General features: G+C 49.6%; 1 protein-coding gene across 4 annotated transcripts in view; it reads left to right on the top strand.

The window, feature by feature from the left end:
- LOC113585511 (zinc finger protein 521) overlaps positions 1–24,817 on the top strand; it is a 105,092-nt gene that overhangs the window by 55,623 nt on the left and 24,652 nt on the right. The gene's annotated exons all lie outside the window — the stretch shown is intronic.

Genomic DNA, 24,817 nt, shown 5'->3' on the forward strand with positions numbered 1-24,817 from the left:
GATGTGAACATATGCACAAAATACACACACACACACAGACATGTAGATGTGAACATATGCACAAAAGACACACACACACGTAGATGTGAACATGTGCACAAAACACACACACATGTAGACGTGAACATCTGCACAAAAGACACACACACACACACGTAGTTGTGAACATATGCACATCTACATGTGAGTATACCAAAACCTTAAATATAATCATTAAAATATAATCTTTGTAGTAGACTGTAGTCACTGGTATTAGACTGGCTGTGTTCATGGAATTCATTACTGAAAATAAACTGATTGTTAATCCATTGGGTAAAAAACGTTCAAGCCAGATTTAATTAACTGTTATTGTGAACATATATGTATTAAGTTTAATACACGTTCAATAACAGTAATAACAGTATCTCATTTATTCTATGTATTTAAAAAAATACTCAATAAAATAGAAACCTCTATAGGATTTCATTCTTTTCTTCTGCAATACTTTGTTCATACTGGGTGCTAAAATGAGCTCAGGATGTATGCAGAGCAAAGCCATTAGTGTGTCACCCTGTCTGAACACCCAGATTGAGCTCCCGCACTTGTATGGAGACAAGGCAGGCGATTTAATTAATGTTTTGGACAGCGGTACAAACCAGGCTGTAGCACTGCACTGCTGCACACTTTAGCCCTACACTCTTTAGGTCATTACGTTGGCTAACACACGGATAACTCTGGTATGTTAAAGAGAAAATGCAAAGTTGTTCAGTGCTGTGTCTCTCCAGAGGACACGTTGTGCTGTACAAATCCCAGATGTCTCCATGCACTGTTGTTCATGTCTCCTGGTCAATAAAACACAGCGGGAGAGACTTGAATGGGTTAGGGTTTTTTTAGGTACTGCGGCCTGGGTCCGTTTTGGATTTTCCCGCGGACCGCGAGACATTTTCAGGTTTTGCGCCGGATGCCCGCGTCTCCGCCAGACGTACTTGTCTTGTTTTTCACCTTGCCTGCGCCCTCCAGGGTCGGCCAGCGAGCGAGCTCCTGATTAGCACACTTCTCTCTGCGAAGACCTTTACGATGCCCTCTGGCCGTGGCGACGGAACCCCATGGAATGTTCCGAAGCTCTCTAATAGGTTTCAGGTGCTTCGGGCCAAGGGCGAACTGCCAAGTCTCTCACCCCCCCCCCCACCCCCCCCCACCCCACCCCCAGCTAGTGCTCCACTATTTATACCCCCTCCCAAACTAACAAGGGGGCAAAACGTCCAGCCCGATTCCCGCAACACTGATGCTAGGTTGGTTATTCCGATATTGTGAAACAGTGGCAGTCCTCAAGCGACGGAGTGCGTTTGGGTGCCACCACACCTATCAGGGCTCGTCAGAACCATGGGCAGCAGTGCCGTCACTTTGCTGATGAGAAAGGTGTATTTTCTGACTGAGTTTGGATTACTATGGCAACTGCGTGCAGCAGTACATTTCCTGAGAAAGTGTCTGCAGCTGTTATGGCAGACAGCTACATAACTGGAATGAATAATGTCACAGTTATCGAGACTGAATGCAGCCCTTAGCTTGCAAAAAGGCTGTCATGATACATTATTAGAATTGCCTCGTTCTGCCCTTACCTGCTGATCAAATACCTCAGATTAGTTGCCAGGTAAACTTTGTACTGGAACTTTCTACAGAACTTTTTGTGACTGGATATTTGGCTTTACCTGCTGGCCACCATTACTGGATAGGTTAATGAGTGTGTCCTTAATTAACTGTATTTTGATTGCAGCATTTTGATTATTTGATTGGAGAGCAATTGTTTATGTCCTGGTAAAGTCCTGTCAGGACAGCATCCACGCCATCCCCGAGCTTCCATCGAAAGGGGACAGACTTTCCTTTTTGTGGGTTCTGTGGTATTGAGAGTCTAAATGTGAAAGTGTGGGAGTATCTCCACGTCCAGCGTAATGGATGAAAACCAGCGTTGCTCTCGCCGAGAGTCGTTGGTGCCATTGTGTTTCATATTTTGTGAATGAAAGTGATGAAACCGCGTGCCATGTCTTCATTTTCTGAAGCCTTAAATCGTTTCCGTGGGGATCAAAAGGATGAAATGCGGCACTCTGAATAATATTTTGGTTACCGAGGCGAGCTTTTTATTTCTGTGATTCGTTAATCATCCTGTGCAGAAGAGAAGAGGATCAGACGGAGGTGTTTGTGTCCAGTCCTGGTCACGACAGTTTCCCTGCTGTTAAACCCCTGATTGTTCCTGTCAGCCAGTTATCTATTCGAGCGCGGCAAGCACTCCTCGTCGGCTGTGATGCCACCGCGCAGGTCGCCACTCCTCACCGGCTGGCTTTCGGCAGCGGCGGAATAACCGGGCGCTAAAATCCATTAGCGGCTTGAACGTTTTCCAGAAACCTCAGCTAGATTACCAGAGATTAGTGCTGGGCCGTGCGGACGAGGAAGAGCTTGCATCATGCTGTTAATTCCGTTGCAGGGGAACGAGGAAGACGTGTCCTTATGTGCGCACGCTTGCATCATTCGTGGCTGGTGTGTGTTAGTGGAAAGATCTCACCATCACACCATTCACACCATTTAATTCGCACCATGTCAGCATGCGTTTCTATCAATATTTGTTCCTTGAATTAATATTAATGTGTTGATGTGGCAATTATAACTGCTCACAGGGGTTGAATGAACAGTGATTTGAAGGTTGTTTTTTTAACCTCTTCAGAGTGTGCAGTCTGTGGTCTATATTCAGTCAGGATGAGTCTCAGTGAGTCTCTACATTCAGCGCTGTGTCTGACAGAAACAGGAGAATATCACTGCAGCAGTGAAAGAAAAATCCCACATACGTGCGACACGCTTACATTCCGCGCGTATTTATTAAAAAACGGTCTACAAACTCAACAAACTCATTATCTTGTCCTCGTACGCTGCCTTCCGCAGAAGCAAAGTTCACGGGGAGCTTAAAGGCTTCACAGCCTCCAACGTCTTTCCATTTGCCTGGCAACTCCCATGGCCACCCCCCCCACCCCGCCCAGGGAGACCCAAACCTTAAGCCACACTCTTTCTGATTAATCTTTAAGGTTTATAATTACTAATTAACTTAGTGAGAGACTTCTAATGTAGCGCTCCTTCAACGAGGTTCGTGGAGGACAGCAGATCATTAGCTCCTGTAATGAACGCGGACGGGGCGGATAATGGTGTGTGATACGCCGGCGCCGACAGTCGGAAGAAATGGAGCGAAGGGTCGGCACAAATCCGACGCACGGAGGAGGAACCAGAGCAGCGCGGCCCGCGGGAAAGGAAGAGACGAGAATAATATCAAATAAAAAGTCAATAAAATGACTGTTTTTAACGTGAACTCCCCTTGCTGATTTAGTTTATTGATACGTAGCAGTAAGAGTAGAACTTTGAATTTGGCAGGTTAGTTTGAGATATGGCACACGCGCGCTCACACACACACACACACACACACACACACACACACACACACTTCACAAGATTTCAGTGAACATTTGGTAAACACAACTAGGACTAGAATGCTGTCAATCCAGCTAGAATACCAGCAAGACCAGTAACGCATATTGTGCGGACTGGCACATTCCAGTCCGTTTGTCACGCCGCCACAGTCATGTTGGATCGGTGTGAAATTCCCATGGAAACCCACATCACCTTGATGGTTGGCGACCCTGTAGAGACGTTCCAGCCACATTGAAGGTCAAAGAGCACTGTGTTCCCAGTCCCGTCCCCACGCACTGTAGAAGCAGGGGGCAGGAACTGGTGCGTGAGCCCAGCTATTGTCCGGCCCTCGTCTGAGTCGTAATGACACCCCCCAGCACACACGACGCGTCCACGTTGGGGAACGACGCCTCAGCCGTAATGATTGTAATCATTATGAAATATTAATCTGCAAAGCAACAGTGACCCAGAAGCTCATTACTGTTCGAGCCTCATGTCCGCAGAGGGCAGTGGGGCCAACGCCACACACACACACACACACACACACACACACATATATACACACACACACATACACACATATATACACACACACACACATATATACACACACACACACACACACACACACACACACATATACACACACACACATATACACATACACACACATACAGACACACATATACACACACACACACATATATACACACACACACACACACACACACACACACATATATACACACACACACACATATACACACACACACACACACACACACACACAGAAGCCCTCACTTGTGACTGAGATCAGGTATTTATTTCGACCGCACAATGTCTGACTGTTCTTTTTAAATCTTTGTGTGTGGGTGGGGGGTGTTTCTTTGTATAAGAACGGGTGTATCCCACATGTCTTCTTTCATCTCTTGAGCAACTCTTGAGCGCTTTCTGTCTGAGATGTGCGTCACGTTTATAATTGCGTGTGTGTGTGTGTGTGTGTGTGTGTGTGTATGCAAGCTGGAGTCCTTGTGCTTATTAAAATCCACCCATTTTTGTTTAAAAGCTCCCTGCCTCTTATACGATATTGGCATTCGTTAGTTAAGGGGGGTTATTGTGATGTCTGTCAGTAGCTCCAGCAGGGCCATGTTCCTGCCAGTGGCTCTCCCAGCACACACCTCTGCACGCGAGACCCGAAACGGACAGTACTGAGCACGTGCGTGCGAGAGAGTGGGAGGTGCTGGTCCCGCTCCTGTATACAACCCTCCTACCACCTTTAACGCATATACAACCTCCTACCTGTATACAACCTTTAATTCATATGAGTAATGTTCTCCTTCTATCTGTTTACCGGTAAATCCAAAGAAAGTGTAGCTGTATTTATTTATTCCTTGTGGTTTACTTCTTAAGGTCCAGAAACATATTTTTAACCTTTTTTTCCTTAAACAAGACACAAAATAGGCTACAAAATTGTAACCGACAATAATTCAAATATGCTTCTCATAACGGTGAATAAAACCATCGGGCCCCCAAGAAATAACAAGCACAACAGAAGCGTCTGTAGAGTTAAAGGGAAGGTAATGAAAAGTCTGGTAGAGTCTTGCACCTGGTCATTTACAGGCAGCCTCAGGCTTTTACTGTGCCCACAACAGACTTTTATTTTACACTGTTCTTCCCACATCCTGTCACCCCAGCTGACCTGAAAGGGCATCTGTTTCATATTTAAATCTGTTTAATCCAAGACCGTCCTCTCATACCTGTTTGTGGGCTCTCCTGCTGCGGAACGCTAGCTTGGCAGGCTGCAACGCCCCGCCACGTAGCCGAGGGGCGCTCCAAGCGCGTTCCCGATCTGAACCCGTTCCCGCTCCGAGCCGAGCGTTAGGATTCCTGGCTCGTTTCCTGGCTTTTTTTCCCCCCCTTTCACTTTCATTGGCTGCTTCATTAAGACTTGGAAGGGAGTCCCACAGTTCCATTTAATCAGACGAATCGAGATGGCAGACTCGCCCAATCAATCACAATCCTTAGCCAATATGTTGCTTTCGGCAAGCCTCTCGGAGGCTTGGATCTGGACCTGCTGCAGGACTCTGCCCTCCCAGGCCGTAGATGGGCGCTGTGAGCGTGGCAGGGCTCGGGCAGGCCTGAGCGCCAGTCCTCCTGTAGGTGGACCAGTAGGCAGACCAGCAGTTTTAAGGTCATTTATATGTTTATTTTTGAACACTCATGGAGTAGAGTAGGAAAAGTAAACCCTAATTGTTAGGTTATTAACAGGCATGGTAAGCATATATTCATATTCTCAGTAATATTCATGAACATTCCATTGTCCGTTTCCCACAATACCCCACACACACACACACACACACACACACTCTACCTTTATCTGCCACCTCTCCCCATCCTCTCATCCTCTCATCCTCCCTTTACCACTCTCCATCTCTCTGTCTGCTCACTCTCCGCCTCTCACCCCCACCCGTCTCTGTGGCAGCGGGGGCTCGGAGCGCTGCTCCTCACCGCCCCTGCCGGGTGTTTGCCAGCGTCCGGGGGCTCCTGCTGGAATTGAGTCCTGAACGAAGGCGTCGGAATGAGCTCGGCTCCTGCCGTCCCAGACTGGCTCCTCGGTCCCTCATCTGCATTCCACCGATGAGAGTAATTAAGGCCCAAATTAATTCTGCTGTAAGCAGAGGAGTCACTGCATAACTGATATCAGAGGCTGGATGATGAATGCTTGGTATCAAGTGAAGTCTCATGGGGGAGGAGAGGTGGGGGGGGGGTGCACTTCCCTCTCTCGCTCTCTCTCTCTCTCTCTCTCTCTCTCTCTCTCTCTCTCTCTCTCTCTCTCTCTCTCTCTCAATTCTTTTCCTCTGTTTCTTTTCTACCTTTGACTTGTTTCTTTGTCTCTGTCTTCGCCCCTCAATCAATGCTGTTCTTGCTCATGCGTGTGACTCACACACGTTCACGTCCTTCCTGCGTCAGGCCCCTCCCAAACACAGTCCCCAGTATTCGCACCAACCCTTTACATTGTTGTTATTGTTATTATTATTTAAAATCCTGCCTCTCGTTAGCCCTTGCGTCTGTGAGCGCCCACCTGTGATTCCTCGGGCTGCGTCAACGCCGAAGAATACGGAAGAGCCTGGTATTTTTGGTGCCGTGTTATTTACGAGCGCACGAGAGGGCTCTTATCCGTGGCCGTGATGTTCCCGCATGCGTGATTCCACCATCTCCTCTGTCCCTGGCTGCTTTATTTTTGGAACGCCGTGTCTTTAGCGAGGCGCTTGCAAGGCACAGAGCCCAACAGCTGAACTCATTTAAAGGGAGGAGAACTCCCGCTCCTGTGAGAGGGTGAATATTGGATCATTATTTGCTGTTGCCGTAGGAATCAGCGATATTGTGATAGCCTCGCGTATTAGATTATTGTGCGTCGCCGGGCGGCGCCCAGCCGGCGGCGGAAGCGACTGAACGTGACCTTTTCCTCTGTCTCCTTCATCCTGAGATCTGCACCTCGACCAGATGAGCGTCTGATAGTGCAGGCGCAGTGATAAATTTGTCAGTCACATTCGCTCACTCCCATAAAGCCTTTGGCATGTGCAAAATGCACAAGGATGCCAGTGATTGGCTTCTGCATTTGTCATCCCCCAATCACTGAAGGCGACGTTGCCCGTGGAAACAGTGGTGACACGCATTGACATGCTTTAGTAAATCTGGCCCCGGATGTTTGATCTTGGGTTTTTGTTTTTTTTTTGGTTATTTAATTTGTTTATTTCTACTCACTGTTTGCGTAGTGAGTTTGTTGGATTTGATAAAATCGTACCGTCAACGTTTTGACATTTATCTTGGTAAAGGAATTCAGGTACAAAAACGTTACATGAGTGAATTTCCTTTTTTTTCCTTCTTCTGTTTCCGAGGCTGCGGTGTTTTGAAAGGCAGCGTGGAGAGCCGAGTCTCATGTTAAGCCAGCCAGAGAGGCGGGTGTGTGGGGGGGCAGAGTTGTGAAGAATGAAAGACTTGGCTTACAGACAGGCAGGCAAACACTGGACCCCATAAGGGGGCCAAATGCAGAAGAGATGCATCTTTGCTGCCGTGGGACTCTCACAGACACACACACACACACACGCACGCACGCACAGCATGTGTAAGTAGTGTGTGTGTGTGTGTGTGTGTGTGTGGGCTCAGTGTGAATTCTCTCTCTCTCTCTCTCTCTCTCTCTCTCTCTCTCTCTCACTCCCTCCCTCCCTCCCTCCATCTATCTCAGAAATCACTCAAGCACTTGATATGAACATGGGCAAAAATAAATAATAATCCATCTCTGAATTTCTTGGAGACGTCTTGTTCCTGACTCTTTTTCTGCAAACCCTGTGAAGCTCCAGGAGGCTCCAGCCCAACCCCCTTTAGACATCACAGCGCACGGTTCACCATCAGCCGCTTTCCTTGGATATGTTTAAAGACTTGGATGTGGTTTACTGGTCATGTTTCAGTATTTTGTTTGTAGCATTTTTTGTTTTTGTTTAAATTTCAAAAAAAAAAAAAAATAGTCGAGCATCAAGCAGGGGGAGGGGCTACTAGGCCCACTATCTAGAAATGACAGACACGTTTACAGCATTGAGCCCACGCGTACGTCACTGATACGTGCATGGTCATGCTCTGGAGAGCGTTTCCCATGTAACACTGCTCTAGTTAATTGTTAGTTGTTTGTTTGTTTGTTTTCCTCTCTTTGTCCTTTTGCTCATTTGTGTGTGTGTGTGTGTGTGTGTGTGTGTGTGTTTGTGCACTTTGTGAGTGCACTGTATACTGACCATTGTAAACTCTTTATGCATTTATAATTTAGGAGTGAGAACATTAGCTAAGAAGGTATGTTACTTACATTATAAGTTCTGGATTAAAAAAAAATAAAATAAAAAACCCCCAAAACATCGATTGTCTCTCCCAGTGCTGTCTGGGCCCTGGCTGAATTACTGAAATCAGAAGCTTCTCAGGGGGTCTTGAGAGGAAGAGAGGTGGAGAGAGAGAGAGTATGGTTTTAAGAGAGGATGGGTGCCATCATGGCTAGGCCGCCGTGGCACTAAAAGCTCCGTCTCCTCTCTGGCTCCGTTTGGCTGACTGAGACTCACTCTGCGGTCGGAGTGGTGGGAGAGTGAGGGGTGGAGGGGGAGGTCTTGGCTGATCCAGGATCAGAGCTCTGCCGTTGATACCGGGGCAGCTCATCGTGGGCCTGGCTTCCTGCTCACTAACGAGAACAGTGGGAATGTGGGAGCATGCTTCCCAGCACTGCTTCCCATGATGCTTTGCACAACGTGTTTATCCTCTGTGAAAAGGTCCTGTTGCGCCAGCCATTTAAATAGGATTTATTTATTTTTTTATTTATTTTTTTTTGCTGTGATTACCGCAGGGGTTTCAGTAAGGACTGTGTGTTCAGAGAGGCTAAGCCTAGTCCTCTACTTAAAAGGGAACGTTTACTGACAGAATAAATAGTAGTCTTGCTAGGTTCTGGAGCCGTAGGAGCCCAGGACGTGGCTGTTTGAGGTGTCTGGCACCCTGCTGCACTCAGCAGACATCCAGAACCATCCGTGGACACACAAGTCCAAAACAGCTCGCAGTGCCGTTACGTCACTGAACTAGTGTGTCATAAAGAAGTGAAGTCATCTACCTAAAAATACAAAGAGCCAAATAGTATCAGGTACAAAAAAAAAATCTTCTTAAAAATTGAGCAGTAGCGAGCATGTGCTGGCAGAGGAAAGCTTGTTTGGTGCTATTTTTCTATTCTTTTTGTGACTTTTTTGTGCTCTAAAATTAAGAATAAGAATCTGCGCAAGTGGGAAGACATATGTCCGAACAGAGTAATTACATGCAGAAGATTACAAAATAAAAATGATCAAAAAAATTGATCATGAATATACTTGAGTCATTGTATCCGAATCGGTAAACTCCACCCCGAGCTGTGGGAGGAGCCCAGCTGTTGCCCAGTGAAGCGCCAGAGTGTGAGGTCATCCAGCCGGGCCTGGCTTCATCTGAGAAGCACGACAGCACTTTCTACAGACACACACACACTTCTTAACATGCATTCACAGGCGGAGCACTGGCCAGTTTATGCAAAGCTAAGCTACACTGGTGTGAATTGGGCACTCATTTAAGAAACGATTGGGAAAAAAGAAGAAAAATGTATCCTAATCAATAATTTCCATTACAAAAAAAAAGTCATTGATCGACAGTGCGGTAGAGGATATTACAGCGTAAACGTGCGCGTGCGTGTGTTTACAGGCACAGCTTGTGTGTGTGTGTGCGTGCGCGCTCTGCTTTGTTGCTGCTGGGATGTGGTATTTGCATCGCAGGCAGCCACAGCGGTCGGCCATTATCAGAACCGGCTGAAATGGATATTGTTTAACGTCCACGCTCGCCTTTATTGTCGGGACCATAAAGAGGAAAATGAATCCTCATTTCAGAGCCGAAATGGCCGACTTCAGGGACCCGCTACCTGTAAGTGCCATTAAGTGGAAATTGCCGTTCACATATTCCAGTGGTTTGATTAATTACTCTCTCGCACGCACTTCAGCTGTGGGCCAGTGAAAGATGAGAAACAAATTGCATTGCGTTTGCTGTCCTGTTCGAGAAAACCAGTTTAATGATTGACACATGTTTTGCCACCTGGCCGTGGAGAGAACAGCTACATTACAGCAGTCGTTAATACAGAGTATGTGAACGTTAGTCTAGTAGAGTGCAAACAAGCGATTGTTTAGAATGGTATGGTCCAGTCGAAACAAGCCTCAGAAAGGTGTCTACATAACTGACCAGAGTCTTCAACAGTCCTCTGTAAAACCATCTGCAGGTTTTATATTAAAGGATAAGTCTTATTCCTTACAGATGTAGCTGGTTGTAATATGGAAGTATGAGCACTTATGTCTTAGTCTTTTATCATTTGATGTTTTGTTTCCTTTTGGTCTTTTATTCAGCTTGACTCTCAGCCCTTTTGGTTGAGCTGTTCAGCACTTTGGTTATCATGATTTCTTTAACACTGCTATATAAGTAACCTGAACCGGAACCAGAACTTGAATCTGAACTCCGTGACGGTTTCCCACAATATCCATAGCTTGGTCTGACCTTGTGAGGTGTGCGTTTGAGAACAGACTTAGTCATTGCATTGTGTTTTGGCTGAGAGAGATTGATAGCGGATTGATAGCATGCAAATCCAAGCTTTACACGGCTTTGTCAGCCTGTGAGCTCGTTGTGAAATGGGGGGGAGGGGGTGTTTCCCCCGCCTCATAAGTCTCTTGGCTCTTCCATGGTAGCAGGTCAGACGCACAACACCTCCTGTGGTTTAGGAACGCCCGCGTCTGCATTTGGAACCAGCCCGACGTGACTGAACGACTGAATGAGTCTTTCTCTCTCTCTCTCTCTCTCTCTCTCTCTCTCTCTCTCTCTCTCTTGCACCCTGCACTTCCTCTTCTATGGTCAATGACTGCCACACAACCAGGAGCTTTGGAGGTCAACAGTATCTGCCATGTACAATTAGACACTGGGTGGACCTCACTGGGTGGACCGTTGGTCACCTGACTGGACTACTTCCCCTCTTCTTTCAAAGATATTTGTTGCCATGAAAATATAGTTAAGGATTTGCTTCGATGTGCTCAGACAGACAACACGTGCAGAAATAAAAAAGATATTAAAAAATACATTAAAAGAGTAAGACATAAGATCAACTTAAAAATACAGAAATATTACAACAAATGTAAAATACAGTAGTGTGGTTTTCCATGATTTGGACCAGCTACTGACCATTAAGCCCGCTCGAGGTGCTGTGTCAAAGCTCGCCAGGTTCTTCAAGTCTGATCAAAGTCTTTTGTCTGATGATCAGAGGACTAGGAGAGGATTAGCAGGCTTTTCAGTGTCTCATAAATTGTAGTCTTAGAGGTAGTGCACACCGCAGTCTCCAACACGCCGTCACCCAGTTCTAGAGATGGTACAATAGAATTGTAAGACTGTTGTCTCCAACACGCCGTCACCCGGTTCTGGAGATGGTACAATAGAATTGTAAGACTGTTGTCTCCAACACGTCGTCACCCGGTTCTGGAGATGGTACAATAGAATTGTAAGACTGCTGTCTCCACCTCCAGAAAATCATAAAACATCTCCTTCATCTTTGATGCGTTCATTACCAAATCATCGATGGCAACACCAGTCAGCAAGACAGGAAACCTCAGTCCTGCAGGCCAAGTCTTTGTTACCTGACATCAATCCCACCACCATAGTGTCAACTGCGTACTTGAACATTCTCACAGTCACTATGTACGAGAAATGCAGTAGCGATGGCGAGAGACACCGTCGAGGAGCGCCCGTGCTAGTCCCTGGAATCCTAGAGGATGGCTTAGTTATTTGAACTAGTTCTGATCTGCAGGAAGTCAGAGATGGGGCAAAGAGTTGATGTAGTCCAGGCCAGCTGCTCTAACGCTCGGTCTTTCTAGAAGTTTCTGGGAAGTTGAAGATTCCTGGGGAAGATTGAAGATTCTTGCGAAATTTTTCTGCCCTGCTGACCTTACTGGGCTCGTGGCAAAGTGACAGTAAAGTGCATTAAGGCATCTGAATCATCATGGGTCAGAAATGAACTAATGTATCATTGGTAATTTGCTGTACACTCTGCCACATGGCCCATCATTGGCCCTAAGCTTGCTGCCTAACTCAGTTTTACAGTCTGCTTTGACCTTCCTGACTGCTTTCTCAAATATGTATTTAGTTTCCTTAAACAGCCCCCTGTCTGTAAGGTGCAATGTTTTATTTATTTATTTTTTAACAAATAATATTTTATTTCTGTGCTAAAACATGGCTTATTATTGCTGTAAAACGAATACAGATTTGGATGGAATATACAGATTTTCAGAAAGTTAATTTAGCACGTGACTGTCGGCATATTCATCTGTTCTAAGACATGAATCAGGAAAGACAGATCAGTGCTTAAGGTCATCCAGCCCCTGACAGGACCACTGGTTAGGTACTTCAGTTGTAGGGTTTGCAGACTTACGTTTCTGTCTGTAAACAGGAAGGAACAAGATCAAGTTAAGGTCTGGCTGTGAAAGGTGGATCTGTCCAGACCGTGGCTGGACTCTCTGAGATCAGCCTGGGTAAAGTCGGCCAGCATTGGCACTCGTTTTCAACCTCCATAATACGGGCCGCTAGCTGCTGGACAGCCGTGCCTCAGGTCGTGTAGCACCACTTCAGAATCGCCGTCATGTGCTTGCCTCATCTTTGGTTCATGTAAAAATACACACTACCCCCCCCCCCCCCATCATCTTCAGTGAACCCTCAGTACGGTCAGCACTTAACAAAGAAAAGCCCTCCTGTTTTAGAGCTGAATTTGGAACGCCCGCATTTAGCCAAGTCTCAGTGAAGCACAGAACAAACCTGCCTGTTCTATATGAGGACTGCCAGCTCATAACGTTTGTTAGCCGGGGAAGGAGCGTTCGAGGGGGGTGACGTTTCTGTCTCCTCAAACGGACCGGAGCCCCAGCTCTTCCCCTGGCCTCCTTAAGTGGAAGTTGCTGTCGTACTGAGAGTTAGCCGGCCGGCGGGCTGCCACGGCTGATTTGCCAACAACAGTTGCACACGACGGCAGATCCACCTCCAGCTGAGCGTTTGCCATACAATCGCAAATGTACAATAACTCTGAGTCCATTGTATTTAAACAGGCACAGACTATAATCTATGCAGAAACGTGCCAGCGCTGAACAAACCGCAGCACGACTCCATCTTGTTTGCACCCTGCCTGGTGCAACACACACAGCATACAGTTGAGGACCGCAGCCAGAGGGAGGGGTCCGCGGAGAAGCTCTGCGCACAGGACGTTGTGGTCAGCCTAACCCCACCCCCGCCGGCTCCGTGCCCACACCCTCGCAACCTCCCCGCGCCACCTGAGCTCGTCGTCCGGCCCGCGTAAGTTAGGGAGGCAGTGCCTGGCCGTCGCCTCCTTCCATCCCTCCCAGTACGGGCTTGGAGCGGGCCGCACCTCCGCCCCGATCCACAGGGACGGGGGGCCAGATGGAAGAATTTGATTAAGCAGCAGCAGAAGACCAAATGTTCAATTGGATCCAGAGCCGGTGCAAGTGGAGGGGAGGGGAGGAGGGCGGGCAAGATGGAGGGGGTGTCGTCCAAAGAGAGGGGAGGAAACTAAAATGACTGGCTGGCGCGAGCCCGGGAGGTGAGCGTGCCGCTGAGGTGCAGTAATGCAGAAGGCCTATCCACGCACCAGCTGGGGCTTTTAGGAAGCATCGTCCCTGCAGCAGACGCCTGCCATCCTCCCAGCAGCTTGACTTTACCATATGTGGAACTTTTTTTCTTTTTTTTTTTTATCATTTATTTATTTATTTATTTATTTATTTTCCCCCTTTACGCTCCGCCTGGTTCCACTGCCGCGCCCCGCATCCCTCCCCCGACCCGGAGGGACCCGTACCGCCGGGACGCTGGAGGCAGGTGAATTGCTCTTAACGCAAGGCACTGAATCACGGGGTCGGCAGCGGGGGAAACCAGACGCCCGGAGAGAGGAAACGGATCCAGAGAAAAGTCTGGCTCGGACCGCCGCGACCTTGGAGCCTGGGCCCAGGCACACAGAGAGGAGGCGCGATGGGGTGAACAGTGGGAGTTTTCACTCTGCTCTTTCCTCCCTGCGCGCTCCCTCTCTTTCCCCTTTCATATCCAGATGCTTATTTATTTATTTGTTTATTTATTTATTTATTTGCCCCCGCCCACCTGCCTCGGCGAGTGCAGTACCGTTTTCCGGAGTGCTTTCTGGAAAGCAGCTTGATGTGTTTTTGTGAACTGGCCACGTCTTTCATTTGTTCCATGTAACGGCGTTCCCGGCCGGCCACGGGCTGGTGCCCCCCCCACCACACACTTGTCCCGTCCAATTCCCCGCATCCAGACTCTACAGCCCACAGCCTGGTTGCGCGGTTGCCTCTCCACCATTCGTTTATCTAGTTCTTTTTTAACAAGTTAGTTTTTGCTTTTTTTTTGCCTATTCATGACCTCCGGCACTTAAAAAAACCCGACTGTTTACTTTCTTAAAGTCTTAAAAGTGATATTTTTAAAGCTGAAGCAGTGTGATCCTCGCTGCAAATCCGGAGCACGGCAGACGAGGGCAGGCCAGGAGGCAGTGCCGTGCAGTAGTCCCCGAGTGCGGGGACGGGGGCGACGCGCAGGGGGGTGGTTTGGCGTCACCCAGTCGAGGTGACGAAAACGCTCTCCTCCAGGGCGTGGCTTGCTGCGATGCTCAGACGGAGGGAACCATTACTCAGACACCATGTAATCGCTAAAAGTCACAAAGCCTTTTTTTTTTTTTTTTTTTTTTCCTGTCTCCTTCCCACCATCCTCATCTCTGATCTAATCCTTCCAAATGGCTCTGGTGCAGCTTTGCCGGCAGGGAGAGGTTGAAGGAGAAGAAGCACAAGTGAGTGGTGCGGGGCAGCTCTTTAAGCCACCAGCTGGAGATTTCACTTTGAAGGCCTGCCCTTTCTCGGATGAGGACAGTTAGCCCCACTGCGGCAAACCCGCCCCCCCCCCCCCGGGCCAGCCGGGTCACCACGCCCTGACCTCCTCGTGCTTTGCTTTCTTATTGCTGAATTGTTTGTTTGTTTGTTTGGTTGGTTGGTTGGTTTGTGTGTTTCTCACAGGCTTTTTCCTGACAGCCTTGTCAGTTGGTCAGAGTTCGGCTTTTTTTTCATGTTTTTTTTTTTTTTTCCCCTCTCTGCTGGCGGCGGTCGAGGGGGGCCGCACGACGGCCGTGGAGTGTTCCAGCCTGCCGGCACCCAGTGGGCCGGCGTGCCCCACTCCCGGCTGGTTGGGACCAGAGAGCGACCGACCGACTGCCGGCCGCAGCGTTAGCTGGGACATATGGAAAATGGGCCGTTCCGGTGTGCAAAATGGAGCTATTCATGCACAGTCAATTTTACCAGCAGACAGAAATTCCATGATATCCCTGTTTGTGCAGCTGTGTCCCTGGTTAAATTAGCCATTGTCTGCTCTAGCAACCCCCCCGCTCCAAGCGCCTCCCCCAGGGCGAGCACCCGGTCTTGGCTTGCCTGGTTCCCTCTTCCACTCTCATTCACCCTTAACCAACGGGGTGTCCTGGCAGAGCCAGGCAGCAGGGGAGGGGAGCACCCTTTACGCACACCTCATCAGGCACAACAGCGGGGTGAGACCCCCAAACTCTGCAGGAGATCCCAAGGGAGGGGGGGACGATGTGGGGCGTGGGCAGGGAGCATGGTGGAGACGCAGGTGGGAGAGCTCCCCGTGGAGGGAGAGGTCCCACCGCCCGCTGCAGTTCTGACAGGCTTTGCGTGACGGGGCGGGTGGGGTGGATCCCGTCAGCAGGCTAAGGCGTCCGCCGGGACTGAATTACTGAAGGCTTTGCTTCTGCAACTGGCTTTAACTTCTTCTCCTTCCTCTCTCCCTCGCTCCCTCGGAGGGGGTGTGATTGGAAGTCGTATGTGTGTGTGGATACGTGCGAGTGTGTGTGTGCGTTCGTGTGTTTTGGGGGTATAATTGAGAGCACAGAGGGAACGTCGTCTCTGCGTTTTATGATTCCGAGGTGAAGACACGGCCCTGCGGGGAACCCCTGTCAGCACGTTTGGGCGCGCTCTGCTCCGACTTCAATAAAAACACGCGCAACGAATTCCCCCACAAGGGCGCCCACACCCCACCCGTCTCCGTCGGCGGGAGGGGCTGCAGAATGCGGCGAATCCGTTCGCGTGCAACCCCCGTGTTAGCGACAGACATCCCCTACTGCAAGGAGGCAAAAATGACAGAAGTCATAGCGAATAGCAAATTGCCTTCCTGGCACCTAGCACTTCACACACGCTCCCTTTGCTCCATCTCCGTGTTGACAAATGTCAGGGGTAGTCGGGAGGGGGGCTTTTCTGTAGGTACTCCTACCTGACAAGGCAGTCTGTACGACAGGACACCTCTGCTCCTGAGAGAGAGAGAGAGAGAGAGAGAGAGAGAGAGAGACTGTTAGCATCAGACACTCCAGAACTACAAAACCAGGGGGTGAAAAATTCTCACTTTGTGCGTGTACCTGTGGGACTGACTCCTCCCCTTCTCAGATTTGACTCTCTTTGTCTCGTGGAAGTTTACTTTGCCTTCTACACGCCACTTGTTTGTTTTCGGGGGTGGCATGTTGTTGTTGTTGTTGTTGTTGTTGTTGGTACCGTTGTTGTTGTTTGTGTGCGCCGTGCGCGTTGCATCTGGGGGAAAGTGGTTGCGTTTGATTGTGAAGTTTAGACGTAGGTGGTACGGCTCTCCCTGGACGACGACGCGACTGTCGCCCCCGTCACGCTTTAATCGTGGCCGTCCCGCGCGCAGGGCTGAAGGAGAGAACTGGGGTTCCTTCCCCGGACAATTCAACTGCTTCACTGCTGGAGTTCTCCGGAACAAAGGAAAAAAGCGCTTATTTTCTGTTGCTGCCTTCCGCCGAGTGTTCCGGGGAATAAACTGGTTGTGGGACATGGTTAAGGTTGTGTGGAGGAGAGATTTATGGTACTGAAAAGAAAACTAATCTAGAAAGATGTTCAAAACCTCACCTCTAATCTTTAGAAAGATTCAAATTGCCCTTAATTAAGTGAACTTTAATTCACCACTCAGGATGGGAATACCGTAGCATTGTCCTGTATTAGACAGGAGAGTCTAATTAATGAGTAATCTTCCCTCATTTTAATTAAAAATCAACTGGATGACTTTCAGTATTTTCATATTTTGCAAATTCAAATATGTCATCAGGTTGTTTTGTAATTGCAAATGAAGACGATTCATACTGTACTGTAATGGCCCTTATTTGAACACAGCAAACTCTGATGTGTATTTTAAAACGCTGATTTAAATTTAAGGTGGAGTTTTACCAGCTGTGTGAGACATTGATGAGAGTCAGGGGTTTGGCATGGGGCATCTCTGTGCCCTGTGTCTTTTCTCTACTTTCCTCGGGACTGCGCATCGTTTGTAGAAACGGGTCCAGGAGCACCGTCCGGACGCGGCCGGATCAGGGAAGCTTCTGGTCCTTCAGCCTCCCTCTTCTTGCTCGATCACCGTGTTATCTGGGGGAATACGGATAGTCCTTGAAGGGCGAGGAGTGAAAGGTGTGTAGCTTTGGAAACGTTTACAAGCGAGAGATCCAGTCGGGATTCTCCGATAGTCGCAATATCGCCACCTCCTGTCACCTGCCTTCTGACTGGCAGCCAGCGAAGCCCCGATCAACTCACTAAGAGCTTCACCTTTACACACGCGGCAGGTAACAGGTAACAGGTAACACGTCGTGCGCTTTCCTTTAGGTCCTTTAGGTCCTGCTTCGGGTGAGGACTTCATTACTATTGAAATTCTGCCGACATTTTCACTTATTTGACCTTTTTTTTTTTTTTTTTTTTTAAATATTACTTTGAAAAAAATAATGGCAAACTTAAAATTTTGCTTCAGTGGTCCCTGAGCTGAAAGCTCAGATGTGAAAGGGGCGTTTAACCAGGATGCATTGTGTTTTTCACACACAGATCTAGCGGTGCCGTCACGTCTACTCGGGGCTGTGCGCGCTGTCTCTAGGCGCCTGATCCCTCTTGCCTCTGCTCGCCTCGCGGCCACGTTCCGCCCCGCGTCCCATTGGCTGCCTCTGTCGCTTACGAATAGCGGAAACTATGGCAACGAGCGTGCGATGTGGGCGCCGGGCCACTCCTCGCTCCTCCCTGCTTATTTATTATTATCCCCAATATCCATGTAGATGAGCCGGGATATAAATGGTCCGGGGAAAGGCTCCTGCAGCAGATGTCGGCGGCGTGCGGAGCTGCTCTTGGGTAATTGGGGGTCCGGGAGAGCGCTGGCGTCGGCTAAATTAAAGCGGCGCTCCCGCCCGGGCTCGCCGAGGCCGGGCCCAGCGGGGCAGTGCCAGCAGGGGCCGCGGTTCCAAATTTACCGCCGGCCGACGGTGAAGGGCGGGTGACGGCGGGCGGTGCCGTCTGAGGGCAGAAGCAGACGCTTCGGCTCCGAGCTGCTCAAGGACCCCCTCTCCGGCTTCGGGAGAGGCTCCGGCCGTGCCGATCGGCCGAGGCTTTGGCAGCATTTCCCCGTGGCTAACGTGCTTGTATCCATCGTTAGGGATGGCGGACGGTACTGGGGGCGATCCGATCGGCCCATCCTCTTCCGCTCCCTCCTTCTCCCGATCGCCTCGCCTCCTGTCGGCATCGTAAGTTGCGCGGTTCCCTGCCCGCCCAGCCGTGAAGGATCGGGCCTCTTTTCAACTGTTGCCTCTCTTCGTATTGCTGACTTTTGAATCGCTGCCAAATAACGGTTGTCACGGAGACTTCGGGGCGGGGTCAGAGGGGTTGGGGGCTTGGGGGAGGGGCTTAGAGAGGGCACACCGGCCCTCATTCTTTATCTGTTTGCCCTTCGGTTTCTCTTTCGCGATCTCTTTGCCATTAGCTGATTCCATCCAGGTGTCATCTTTCATCAGAGTGCACGTGTGCGTTCGTTTCAACCGAATAGAAAACATGATGGAAAATAGAAACGGCAGAGAGAGGAAAAAGGGGGTATAGACAGTCCGGGGCAAGAAAAAAACGTGGCTGAATGTGCTGTGTGAAGCAAATTATCGCCCCACGTAGGTTCATCACTTCTCCCCGCTGGATTATGGAAGGGCCTTTCTAATGAAGTTCGCCCCGTCAAAATGAAGGGACTAATTCTGATTTAGCTGAGGTAATGAACTTCCTCTCTCCTGGCGCGAGAGGCACCGTGGGGTGGGTGAGGAAGACGAGTCTCAGCAGCACTGGGAGGGAGAGAGAGAGTGGTAGAGAGCACGGGAGAGACACACGGCGCGATGGGGAACATGGAGAGAGGAAGTCTCACGGACAAGAAGAAGAAGAGAAAGGAACGAGAGGAAAAAAAACATTATGCAAAATGCCTGTCTGGTATTTGCTGAAATGTATTAAATTTCCAGAGCGGGGGCCCACGTTATATAAAATTATGCTAATGCACGGCAGCCCACTGTGGCCGGCGCCATGCTGCTCCTGAGCATGCGTGCATGGCCGCAACATGGAGCGCGCTCGGTGGGACCCGCCTTTTCTATTAAAGCAAAACCTCCAGACACCTGATGATGAATTTGCTTCTGCCAAATGTTCCTCCTCTCTCTCCCTCTCTCCCTCTCCCTCTCTCTCTCTCTTTCTTCCTCTTCCTCTCCCCCTCTCCCTGCCTGTGCTGGGGTAGGCTGGGGTGCTGAAGGGACTGGTGTCTCTTTAAGGGGCTCAGCGTGGAGCGGCTGTTGTAGGGGAGGAGGTGCACTGGCCCTCTGCACGCGGACTCAGGGAGCGATTACGGCGAGCTCTGATCATTTTAAGCTGGGTGAACACAGAGGCTGGCTAAGTGTGGAGGGCTTTATACCATGAGCCAAGACAAGGGCCCTTCTCCCTCTCTCTCTCTCTCTCTCTCTCTGTCTCATCCTCCCATACTCACTCTCACTCTGCCTCTCTCTCTCTCTCTCTCTCTCTCTCTCTCTCTCTCTCTCTCTCTCTCTCTGTCTCATCCTCCCATACTCACTCTCACTCTGCCTCTCTCTCTCTCTCTCTCTCTCTCTCTCTCTCTCTGTCTCATCCTCCCATACTCACTCTCACTCTGCCTCTCTCTCTCTCTCTCTCTCTCTCTGTCTCATCCTCCCATACTCACTCTCACTCTGCCTCTCTCTCTCTCTCTCTCTCTCTCTCTCCAGCTGCTGTGCGTGCGCGCGCACCGAGCGCCCATATATCCATTGGCTCCGCCCCCTTGCTGTCCTCACTATAAGCTAGGAGGAGCAGGGGAGTGTGTTGCATGTCAATAACTAACTCCAAACACTCTCCCGTTTATGCTTCCTCACGGCCGAACAGAGAGCTCCCCTTCTCGGTCCATCAGCCTTTCTGTAGGTGCAGGACACACGGAACATGTGCGCCTGGCCTTTTTCCTTTTCTCTGGCTAAAGTGCAGGAACAGTTTCCCTCACAATGGGCACCAAAGCATCGTGTGTGTGTGTGTGTGTGCGTGCGTGTGCATGCGTGTGTGTGCGTGCATGTGTCTTCTCCCACCTATGGCTCCCCCTTAGCTAACCAGCCTGCTCCCCGTGAGCACACTTCCCAAAGGTTGCCACCCGTTCTGCTTTTCTTCTTTATTCTCTTTCTTCTCGGTTTCACGGTTGTGGTAAATCAACGTTGGAGGAGTACAGTGGCTTCTCCATCTTCAGAGCCGCCGAGCGCGTCCGTCGGGATGGAGCGGCGCCGTGATTTCCCCGCTGAGCCACGCCTGTGTTTAGTAGCATGCTAATCGAGCGCTCAGTCTGCAGTCTCGCTGATGCTCCGTTATTTCCTGACAAGGCCTCTCTGGGTAGATGCAAAATGTACATATTAGCTTGTCATCAAGTCTTGTGCCACCTTGTTCAAGTGCAGACCATACCTGGCCCGGACACACACACACACACACACACACAGATGCATGCAGGCACGAACAAAAAGTGACTTGTTTCTAGGAGTACAGTCTGTCACTTGTAATGCTACTTATGCATTTCAGATCAGATTCGAAGCGGATACGTTTCACCTGGTTTTGATCTGCACGGATGGTTTTAAGTCCATCAAGTCTTTCACTTGACCAGTGCTTCATCGGTGTGTGTCCGGAGATCACACTAACCATCCTGTTCCTCCAGAAGATGTAACCCTTGTAGACGTCCTAACAAATATGACCGCCGTGAACAGGAGACCTTCTGAGGCAGGAGTACAGACACAGCTGCTAACAGAATAATCCAGAAACCTGGTCTTGCTTTATTCGATACTGGACACTAACGAAGACAGCACAGGCTAGCAAAGCAGCAGTCAGTCTGTAGGGAGATTTTGCATCATCAAGTTAGTAATCAGGGAAAAAAAATTGTAACATTCCTGTGTGATGGGTCATGCACTCCAGAGATTATCCTTTTTCTCTTTCACTCACACACACACACACACACACACACACACACACACACGCGCGTGCGAGCACGCTTTCACACATGTACACACGCACACACGCAGGCTCTCCCAGGGAGGTGGAGTCGATTTGTTTGCGTCTCTTATTCCCTGGGCTTTAATCACTCGGATTTTGGCCCATTATCCATTAATCGAGAGCTCCCACCACGAGTGGGGAGAAGCTCACCGTCCTGCGTCTAAACCATAACAGCCTTCCGAGGTTGGAATAGGCGCAAATATACAGCGAGATTCACGTTCGGAATTTAGACTAACCGGTGACGCAGCCAGATCTGGACAGCTGACCGACTGTGTGACGCGTACACTGCTAAAGACCCAGTTTAAATCGAGTTCTGGACTCTAGCTCGTGACCGCATCACGCTGTGGCGGGATTCTCCGTTAGAAAGCTGTGGGTATTTATAGCGTGTGCATGCTGTTCCTGTCATCTCCGGATCCCATTCATTGCTGTGCTGATACTTGCTGTCCGGGTTGTTTTGAAGAACTAGTCCGAGCTCTGCGGGAGCCCAGCAGGGCACGTCGAGAAGCTGCGTCCTGAGTCATTCAACAGACACTGCAGACCGGCAGCTGTAAATCTCTCAGGTTTTTCTGAGCCGCTACAAGTAGTTGATGCTGAGCTGGGAGCCGCGCCAGCTGGGTTCAGCACCTCACCTTTGGGCTATTAGGTAACTTTTCTGACCTTTTTGCTCTTAGAATGACTTTTATCATGTTGCTATGTTCACGGTGTCTACAGCATCTACAGACTGCGCAGTCAGATTTTTTTTTGTTGTTGTTGTAGCATGGACAGACAACAGGTAGCCTTGTCAAGCGACCTTCAGACAGGCTGATGGTATCTGTGTTGACCGTGCCACTCGGCTGTTCTGAACGGGACAGGGCGGCGCGGACTGTGTTGTTAATAGCAGGAGGGCTGCTTTGTCTGTCCACTTGGGAGGGAGATTTGGCGTTGGACGCGTCAGGCACGCGGGCTACGGCGGGAGGCCCCACAGACGTGCGGACGGGTTTTCTCGCGTTTGCTCTGATGTCAGCGTCCCCGTGCCGTTCAGGTTGATTTAGTGGTGGGGGGGCACCAGCGGAAGTCAGAGAGAGAGAGAGAGAGAGAGAGAGAAAGAGAGAGAGAGAGAAGGAACTGAAGAAAAGAAAATGAGTCACAGGAATGTAGGGTGTGACAGGAGGATTAGGAATGGAAAGAGTTTTAGAGTAAAAAACCAGCAGCATGGTTGCCAGAAAGCAAAACGTTGTTTGAGTTGAAGGACAGCGAGGAGAGCTCACGGTGAGGCGATCAGTGGATCAGTGTGGCCCGTCTGAGACGTGCTCTTTTGGTCCTGAAGGCCTGGGCAAGGAGCTGGAGAGCTCGGCCATGCGCGGTCCGTGTTAATGTTGGCAGGGTAAAGCACTGATAAACACAGCCTTGTGTTGTTGAAAGGGAGATCTGGAGAGCTCAGGTTAGAAGAGCCCCGGCAGTAACGATCTCCCCCAGGCGACCGGGTGCAGATTGACTGAACAGAAAGATGTCACCCCCCAACCCCCCGGAGGAACACACGTGGTCACAGGGCCGAGTCCTCTCGCTTCTGTAACGAACGACTTCTTTACGTCTGGCTGTGCGGAATTCTCAGAGTCTGTTACCGGGGAGGAAGCTCGGAGCCCTCGTTAACATGACAGACTCTCTCCCTCCAAAGTTTCTCCGGCTTTTAATATGCATTCTTTTCAGAAGTTTCCACACGCTGCCAAATGTTGTTGTTTTTTTTCCCGTTAAATCCAGTGTGGATTTTCCAGCATGCATCTCTCTGCTCAATTCTTATTTGTACAGTTGTTGTCCTTTTTTTTAAGCAGCATTTTATGGCCTTTTGTGGATGGGTTGCAGTGAGGTTATCAGGGGTTTGGCTCTTAAAGTTACACAAGCGATCACAGCATTGGCGTGCTCTAAGATATGCACAGAACTCATTAGAAATTCTCACTGTCCCATTTGCATGGTGGATAATATTAACTGCAAAAACAAACAAAAAAAATGAACTAAAAACAAGCAAAATTGCATACCAAGTTTTGCCTGGCAGGACCATTTGAGGCGCTAAAGCCAAAACCGCAGTGTTGTGGTGACACCGGTCGTCAGGAGTGAACGTAGCGCCACACGCTACACTCTAATGCACCCGCCGGGCTGCTGAACAACAATTGGTCATAAAAGTTAAAATGAGAAATTTGTCATAATGTGTGAAGGAGGTGCTTTAAACTGGGCAGGCCCATTTAGGGAAGTCTCTACGGTAGGGGTTTTTTGGAGTGTTTGCTGTGTGTGTGTGTGTGTGTTTGGAAGCTGGTTCAGGTGCCTCTGGTTCAGGCTTGCTCATTCAGGTCCATGCTAAACATCCATCTGTCTCACACCCTTTTTCTGGCGTTGGGACGCTCAGGTGGTCCGTCTTGCCAGCGCGGTATCGCGGTCCATCCCGCTAAGCACTCCTCTGGGTCTTTTGGTGGGCCGCAGCTGGTTTCTGGGGGTCCGGACGGGTGCGGCTGTCGGATTTGGCCCCATATGGTGAGCGCTGGACCGTGGAGAGACAGAGTGAATCAGTCATGGATGACTTCACTTACCTTCTCACTCTGATTAGAAAGGCAGCTCCTGCCCTGAACCCTGAGTGCCCACGTTCTGATGAGCCTCAGGGACATGAACTCCAAGTAACAATGGCGCAAAATGGCACAAAACCGACGTGGTTTTTAATTTGCTTGTGTTTCTTTTCTTCTTTTTTTTTTCATTAAACAGCTGACTCGAATGCACCCTGTTAACATTCTCATAAACCATGCTGGTGAAGAATAAGAGACCTACAAAACACCACCCATGACTACAGAACACCACCCATGCCTGCAAAACAACAGCTCCAAAACACCTCCTGTGACTACAATACACCACCCACGACTACAGAACACCACCCACGACTACAGAACACCACCCATGCCTGCAAAACAACAGCTCCAAAACACCTCCTGTGACTACAATACACCACCCATGACTACAGAACACCACCCACGACTACAGAACACCACCCATGCCTGCAAAACAACAGCTCCAAAACACCTCCTGTGACTACAATACACCACCCATGACTACAGAACACCACCCACGACTGAAAAGCACCACCCATGACTACAGAACACCACCCACGACTGAAAAGCACCGCCCGTGACTACAAACCAATAGCATTTTGCCCATCCCAGCAGCTGGCAGCGCTCACCTCAGAGGTTGAGATGCGGCGCTGAGTTGCGCTGCGTTTTCCTGCTTATCGGTACTCCAGAAATGAGCTGATCTCCAAGAATCCCGCCCTGATTCAGCAGCTCTCCTCGCTGGGAATGATGGGCTTGGGCGCCTTCCCGACTTCTCGGGCAGCTGCGTGCGCACCTGCCCTGCGTGGACGCGGCTGGGGTTTATGGAGACGC

The sequence above is a fragment of the Electrophorus electricus genome, chromosome 19 (assembly GCF_013358815.1).
Source record: "Electrophorus electricus isolate fEleEle1 chromosome 19, fEleEle1.pri, whole genome shotgun sequence".
In the NCBI taxonomy this organism is placed as follows: Eukaryota; Metazoa; Chordata; class Actinopteri; order Gymnotiformes; family Gymnotidae; genus Electrophorus; species Electrophorus electricus.